Below are 7,559 nucleotides of genomic sequence, written 5' to 3'. Positions count from 1 at the left end.
AGCTCGGGATTTCTTACTTTACACAGCGGAGTTTATGTTGAAAAGATTTTTTTTAAACTTTCTAATGTAGTAAATGTATACTTCTCATGATCAGGGAAAACACAGTTAATGTACAATAATTTGCTGTGTTTGAATTTACACTGTTACCACTGTTTGAGCATTGAAGGAAAAAAGGCTTTCAGTCGTCACATCAAAGTTCAGCATCAGTTTGATGAATGCAGCAATTGCATCTACGTTTTCCTTCTTAAAAACGACCGACAGAGTGGGCCTACCCCCCTGGATACTCTGTGACATTTCAATTTAACACGAATAGAAAATAGTAATTGAAGTTTCATTTGCATAGGCAGCTCCTTGGGACTCCAGAACAGTTGTATTTTTAAAAATTACTAGAAAATGTTCAGACATCATTAAACACACTGAAAGACGCCGATCCAATTTACTAAGTTAACCTTAATTTAGTAAATCTGGTTCACCAAGTTAATCCTTATAGATAATAATCTCTACCTCACAACTGATCCTAACCCGTTATTTGAAAGATTGAACTGTTGAATTCAAATGTAATGCTATGGAAAAGTATATAACATGATTCCTATAAGCTTGTGTTACATCACATAAGTATTATTATCATTGCTACTTAGGCCGATTGTGGCTCAAGAGTTGGCAGTTCGCCTTGTGATCAGAAGGTTGCCGGTTCGAGCCCCGGCTCGGACACTCTCGGCATTGTGTCCGTGGTCAAGACTTTTCACCTACTGGTGATGGCCAGAGGGGCCGATGGTGCGATACGGCAGCCTCGCCTCTGTCAGTCTGTCCCAGGGCACGCAATCCATTATTATTTAAACCAACTGTTAACTGTATATTTCTGTACATTTACGTATTATGGTTCATATTGCCACATTCGTTGACCTTGTTTATAGGTAATTTCATTGTTTGATCACGTTAAAATGTTCCTAATTTAATGTCTAAAAGCACTTGAAAAAGGCAGAATCCCATGTAAAATTAGCACAACAAACCCTATTGTCATTCCTGGAAATAACCGTATTTTTATGAGGAAGTTATTTTCTGTTATTTTACGGTAGCATTTTGGCGCCCCAGCTGCCGGAATATGACCGTTTTTTTAAGGTGTTTTTTTAACAGTGTACTTTAATGACTAGATGCAATTTGCAGCTATTGAGAGGAAAAGTGTGCACTTTATTGGAACTTTAATGAATAAAGCTTCATCAAAAAAGTCTAAGGAGCTTGGAAATAAAGCGATTTAAATTCTTTAAGTTTCTTAAAGACGTTTCAGCTCTAATTCGAGAGGCTTCTTTAGTTTTAAAACCAAGTGGTAGAGATTTCCAGGTATTTAAACCTTAGTGGGAGTTGTCCCTTAAGAGGGTTGTTGACCCACTGTTGATCATGTGTGATGAGCCAAGGTACGAAAAAAGGTGTGGGTCATTATGAGCAGAGGTTTCGGTGAAACAGGTGAGAGATGCATCACCCTATCGTGTGTCCCATTGAGATCACCTGATGCAAGATGTGAGTGGGGGTTGAGGTGCCTCGGAAGGGATCTCAAATCAAAAGCATCTAAAGGATAAAGGTCACTCTTTCGAGAATGCCATTTGTCAGGTTTATATTGTTGGATTGTTATTTATGCTTAGAGGTATATAATCGATTGCATATTGATAGGATGTCTGATCCTTAGTAGTCTGCAAGTGCTCTGGCATGCACACACATCCTAAGGTCATGAGAGAGGTCGTACCTTCTCTTCCTGATTTATAGTATAGGAGGACACCTACTCTGTATCTGTTTAAGTATAAGAGCCCTTTGTTTAGGTGGACTGCTGGACTCCTGGCACCAGCGTTGGGGAGTCCTTCGTAGGGTCATATTTTGACCCACACACATACACACACACGTACACACAGACGGTACTCTTCGTTCACATATATGCCTGTTTGAGATGTCACATGTTAATGGAGCTATGCATATTCATGTAACCACAATAAAGAGCAGTGCTACGGGGGAGCAGACTGAGAGTGACTGGGGTTCGAGTGGCAGGAACAGCGCTCGTCTCAGTCATCTCCCTCGTGCACGAGATCACACAAAGAGCTCTGGTGACTTGTGTCTTGCTTTTGCCATTGTAGTAGAATTGTCTCGGCTGTTCCAGCAATAGGTTTGTGCCAACATAAACCTAACACCATAGTTCACATTTTGGACAGACATGATGGTTTGAGAGAGGTCGTTTATGTACGCCGTAAACGACCATCTTTGAATATAGGGTGTGGCTTACGACAACTGTCTGCAACTTATGATGCAGTTTTGAGATGGCTTCCCAGGTGCCACAGCCTCCCACGCACATCTTGGGTCAGGTGACCTCACTAGGTCACATGACTGGGTTAGGCAAGCTCTCACAGGAGGTGTCACACGAAACCTCTGCTGATTTTCACACCTTGGCTCATGTGGTGCGGTTGATGATCAATAGTGGGTCAATGAACCTCTTAGTCGATCCGAGTAGATACTAATGGAACTCCCACTAGGGTTTAAATACCTGGGAATCTCCAGCATTCGGTTTTAGACCTGAAGAAGCCTCTCGGATTAGAGGTGAAACGTCTTCAAGCAAGTTAAAAAAGTCCAGTCGCTTTCTTTCCAAGCTCCTTAGACTACCATGACCTGGATGACTGCGGACCTACACACACACTTCTTCAGAAAAGAAAACACTATCCCATTTTCTGTGGTGGAACTCGCTACTCAGTTGAGGAGGCCCACCGTGTAGATAATGGTTAATTGAGCTTTTGAGAGGGATCGAACAGCGAGGGAGAAAACAAGCAACAGGTCGGAGAGCACCTGAAACAGGAGGCATGATAACAGAAACAAGAGCAAATGAAAATCTAGATTACAAAGAATTAAAAAGTCCAAACTCAAAGACCTAGGGTTAAGAAGCTCTATTTCTTTCTTACTTCAAATTCTGAGGCGCAGTTTGAAGTTGTAAACTAGAGTGTCCAGCACACCTCTGGATAATATTTGACTCAAATGTCAGAGTAGCAAACTCCCCTCTACATTTCATAGATGACCTGTTGGTTAGTGCCACTATGATTAATAGGCCTTCTTGCTGATTTAGAATCTTACCACTATAGAGTATATAGACTGCAGTCTTTGTCGAGCAGTCAGACATTAAAAATAAACCAAAACAACTCTCTCAAGTTCAATTATGCAACGTATGTGTTATGTGAGAGACTCAAGTCTAATGGCTGCAATGTGGTCATCTGTTTCTGCAATGAGTTTGCACTGCTGGCTCATTTTAAACTGAATGTCAGGGGTTGAACTTTATTAGCAACTGTTCACTGAGTGTGTGTGTGTGTGTGTTTTAGCCTTGTGGTGATGCGTTATGGCTTCTTGTCAGCTGTGACGGAGGTTTCTGTCTGTCATGTCTCTCACACTTTGTTTTGAGGTTGAATCTTGTAAAGCTCGTCAGGGCTCTGTCTATTTTAGTATAGCTTTCAACATAACTCCCATTAGTTTGATGAATTTGAGTCGCTGACTTAAATCACACTACCACTGAGAATACTTGGACACATGGAATCTTGTTCAGGATGAGCCACATGCTGTGGAGTTAGACCTCATGTTCCCACTCAACTCGATACCTGTATCTACACCCAGATACGATTCCTGCCTTGAGTCATCCAGATGACTTAATTAGCGCATCCATATCGAGTGTTTGCATAGAGAGTAGATTAATATACTGTCAGGAATAACAACCACTGTTTAGGTCATCTGAATGGAGCAGAACAGGCTGGAAGTGTGGTGCAGTTTCTCTGAGTCGGTGGTACCACAGAGTCTTTTCCCCACAGTCACAACATGCATGTAAGCGTGTTTATCTAAACTGATTGTAGCAGTGAATGTGAGCAAGAAAGGTTGTCACTCTGTCTCTGCAATATTCAGGATATTCCCCAGCTTTTCCTCTAGTCACAGTATTTACACACGTCCACTATCTCACACCAGTAGCTGCTTAACTTTGGGAAAGCAACATGGCTCAGTTGTGGTCTGACATAGTGACTGATTCTAGCTGCAGTCAGTTGGCAAAAGGTTTTTGAACCGAGTTCTGATGATACTCTGCAGCTTCCATGTCCACAGAACATTAAATGGGCTTTGCTCCAGAGACGCAGACGGCAATGTTCACATGCGGCTTCTTCTTTTCACAATGCAGCTTTAACCTGCAGGAAGGCACAGTACTGTATTCACAGGCAATGATTTATGGAGCTGTTCCTGAGCCCATGCAGTGGTTTCCACGACAGAATCATGCTTGTTTCTAAATGCAGTGCCTGAAGATCACGGAGGCCCACTGTTGATTTTCAGCCTTGAGATTCCTCCAGATTCTTGGAATCTTTTTTAAAGTGATCTTCAAAGTCTTTGTAATTTTATATTATAGTTTTTTTACATTATAGTGAAGGGTTAGGGTTTCCCTTTTTTGACTGCAGTTAACGGTGGGTTCATCTGAATTTAACTGAATCATTGGTGTTGTGTTTGCTCTCATTTGTTCATATAAAGTATTTATAAAAAGTGTGTGTGTTTAAAGGAGCCTAATTAGCAAGTCTATACACCACAACAAACAGTGGTCACTAAATTATTTAAATGAGTGAGTCTTTAATAAGACAAGCTGGCTGTAGTTAAACCTTTACTCAAAAAGCATCTCTAGACCCAGCAGTCTTAGCTAATTATAGGCCAATCTCCAACCTTCCTTTCATATCAAACGTCCTTGAAAGAGTAGTTGTCAAACAGCTAACAGATCATCTGCAGAGGAATGGCTTATTTGAAGAGTTTCAGTCAGGTTTCAGAGCTCATCACAGCACAGAAACAGCTTTAGTGAAGGTTACAAATGATCTTCTTATGGCCTCTGACAGTGGACTCATCTCTGTGCTTGTCCTGCTAGACCTCAGTGCAGCGTTCGATACTGTCGACCATAATATCCTATTAGAGCGATTAGAACATGCTGTAGGTATTACAGGTACTGTGCTGCAGTGGGGCCTGTTTTATCTTAATGACCTTGTAGTACCATATCACCCTATTAGAGCACTTCGCTCTCGCTCTGCAGGCCTACTTGTTGTTCCTAGAGTATTTAAAAGTAGAATGGGAGGCAGAGCCTTCAGTTTTCAGGCCCCTCTTCTGTGGAACCAGCTTCCAGTTTGGATTCAGGAGACAGACACTATCTCTACTTTCAAGATTAGGCTTAAAACTTTCCTTTTTGCTAAAGCATATAGTTAGGGCTGGACCAGGTGACCCTGGATCCTCCCTTAGTTATGCTGCAATAGGCTGCTGGGGGACTCCCATGATGCACTGGGTGTTATTTTTTCTGTCACCTTTTTCTATGTGTTTATACACCCATCTGCATTTAATTAATAGTTATTATTAACCTCTAGCTCCCTTCCACAGCATGTCTTTCTGTCTTCCTCCCATCATCCCCAACCAGTTGGCCCCGCCCCTCCCTGAGCCTGGTTCTGCTGGTGTTTTTTTCCCCATTAAAAGTGAGTTTATTCTTCCCACTGTCACCAAAGTGCTGCTCATAGGGGGTCATATGATTGTTGGGGCTTCTCTGTATGATTGTATGTTCTACCTTACAATATAAAGTGCCTTGAGTTGTTTTTTTGTTGTGTTTTGGTGCTATATAGATAAAATTGAATTGAATTGAACTGAATTCATGAATTTACTGCAAGTTTACCCTCCAGACTTTGGCTGGTATGTTCCACTCTGCATTGACTTTACAGTGACAGCTGTGAGTCCAGTACAACTATTTTAAGAGTCTGTCTAAACAAGAACAAAGTTATGGACCACATGAGCTGGACAGCAGAACCATGACTCTCTACTTTAAATGGTTGTCAGTTTCCTTGATGTCTGAAGGTCAAATAGTGTCTGTCTGTGTGTCTTTAACTTTTATAGATCTTTTTATTATAAGTACTTCTCTATGACCTATGTAGTCACGGTCAGGATTAGGGATAATTCAACTCGACCATCTATCCAGACCTGTGTGGGCCTCAGGTGCCGCTTCACTGTAGGGACTCACAGGAATAGATCATTTTGATAAGCCCATTCAGCTGTTATGGTTCCACTGCATTGTTAAATTGATTAGACATGACTTCAAAGCATGCTTAAATGGCACAAGTTATGTAACAATGGGCCCAAAGCAATGACAGCAGTCACTTTCTGATGGTCTTTAGAGAGAACGCAGGTGTGGATTATCTTTTGGCTGCCTCTAGTTTGGTATTAGTTATGTTTCTCTTAGATCTTCTGTGTTAGTCTGTCAGGTTTCTTATCTTCTTGTCCATGTTGTGAAGTTGTGTTGTCATGTCTCCTGATTTATTTTGAAGGTCTTTGTCCTATGTCAGTGTAGTCAGCTTTGCTTCCTTTGTCTGTTATGTCAGATTAGTGTCAGCTGTTTCCCCATTTGTTTCCATTTCCCCTAATCACCCTTGTGTGAATTTAGTCTGTTCATTCATTGTCAGGTTGTCAGTTTTTCTTCGTCATGTTTCCAGGATTTTCCATGTTTAAGGTTTTGCTCTTTGTATTTTATGTTCAGCATTCAGTTTTCCAAGTTTAGTTCGAGTTAGTTTCCCCCAGTGTCCGTGTGCCTTTTGTTTTGCAATGTTTTTTTTATTTTTATTTTTTTATCAGCCTTATTAAACGACTCGCTTTTTGTTAACATTGAAGTTTTGTTCCACGTTCCTTGGTGTGTGCGTTTTGAGTCCTCTTTGTCCCTCCATTCAGTCTGCCTCTGCCAGACTGTGACAGCAGGTTTATGATGCTTTTCCGCTGGCTTCACATTTCAGAACTGGAAGCTGTGCATGTCCACTGTTTAGATACAGTTGATGATCACGGACAAATCATTTTTGATATGGGTGGTGTGAGTCTGTCCGTCTGTAAAAATTAGATTAAGCAGTTAGTCAGAGATGGCGAAGCTTCAAACGCCATCACTAAAATAACTGTAGTTCAAAAAAGGCTGAGACTGGATGTGATTGTCTCCATGTACGTGACCGTCCAAGAAACCGTGAAAGGATGTGCTCAAGTGCTCTCTCCCTCCCTGTCTGTGTGTCCAGGGAAATGGCTCCCATATTGTCTGTCTTGTGACCGGCGTCTGAGAGCTGTCTGGACAGGACAGATCATAGCGGCTGCTCGTCGTAAAGCTGTCTGTGATTGCAGCAGCAGGGGGATCACAAGGTGCGGACTATAAATGCCAAACGCCGTCTGCTGTAGCCTTTGACTTTTATATAAGACGCAACAAGCAGCAGGAAACTTTACCGATGCCTGATTATTTGATAGTGCCGAGAACATTTGTTTTTAAAGTTAAATAAAAGTGCTACACACACGTTTCTGATCTCACACGATGCATGTCTCAGGTGGTGTTGACAGCAGCATTACTGTCTTAAGACCTGTGAGAAGTAACAACATTGGCTTCATCAGACAGTGAAAGTGATGGCACTTTGAACAACGTCCACTGTGTTTGTGTAATATATAGGACGAGTCAGATTTATTATTATTATGGGCCATATCTTTAGTTACCAGCACACATCCATATACACTATAGCACTTTGCTC

The sequence above is a fragment of the Perissodus microlepis genome, chromosome 6 (assembly GCF_051167445.1).
Source record: "Perissodus microlepis isolate ML-2025 ecotype Zambia chromosome 6, ASM5116744v1, whole genome shotgun sequence".
Classification (NCBI taxonomy): domain Eukaryota; kingdom Metazoa; phylum Chordata; class Actinopteri; order Cichliformes; family Cichlidae; genus Perissodus; species Perissodus microlepis.
The sequence above is the reverse complement of the archived record's forward strand: the minus strand, read 5'-3'. Positions refer to the sequence as shown.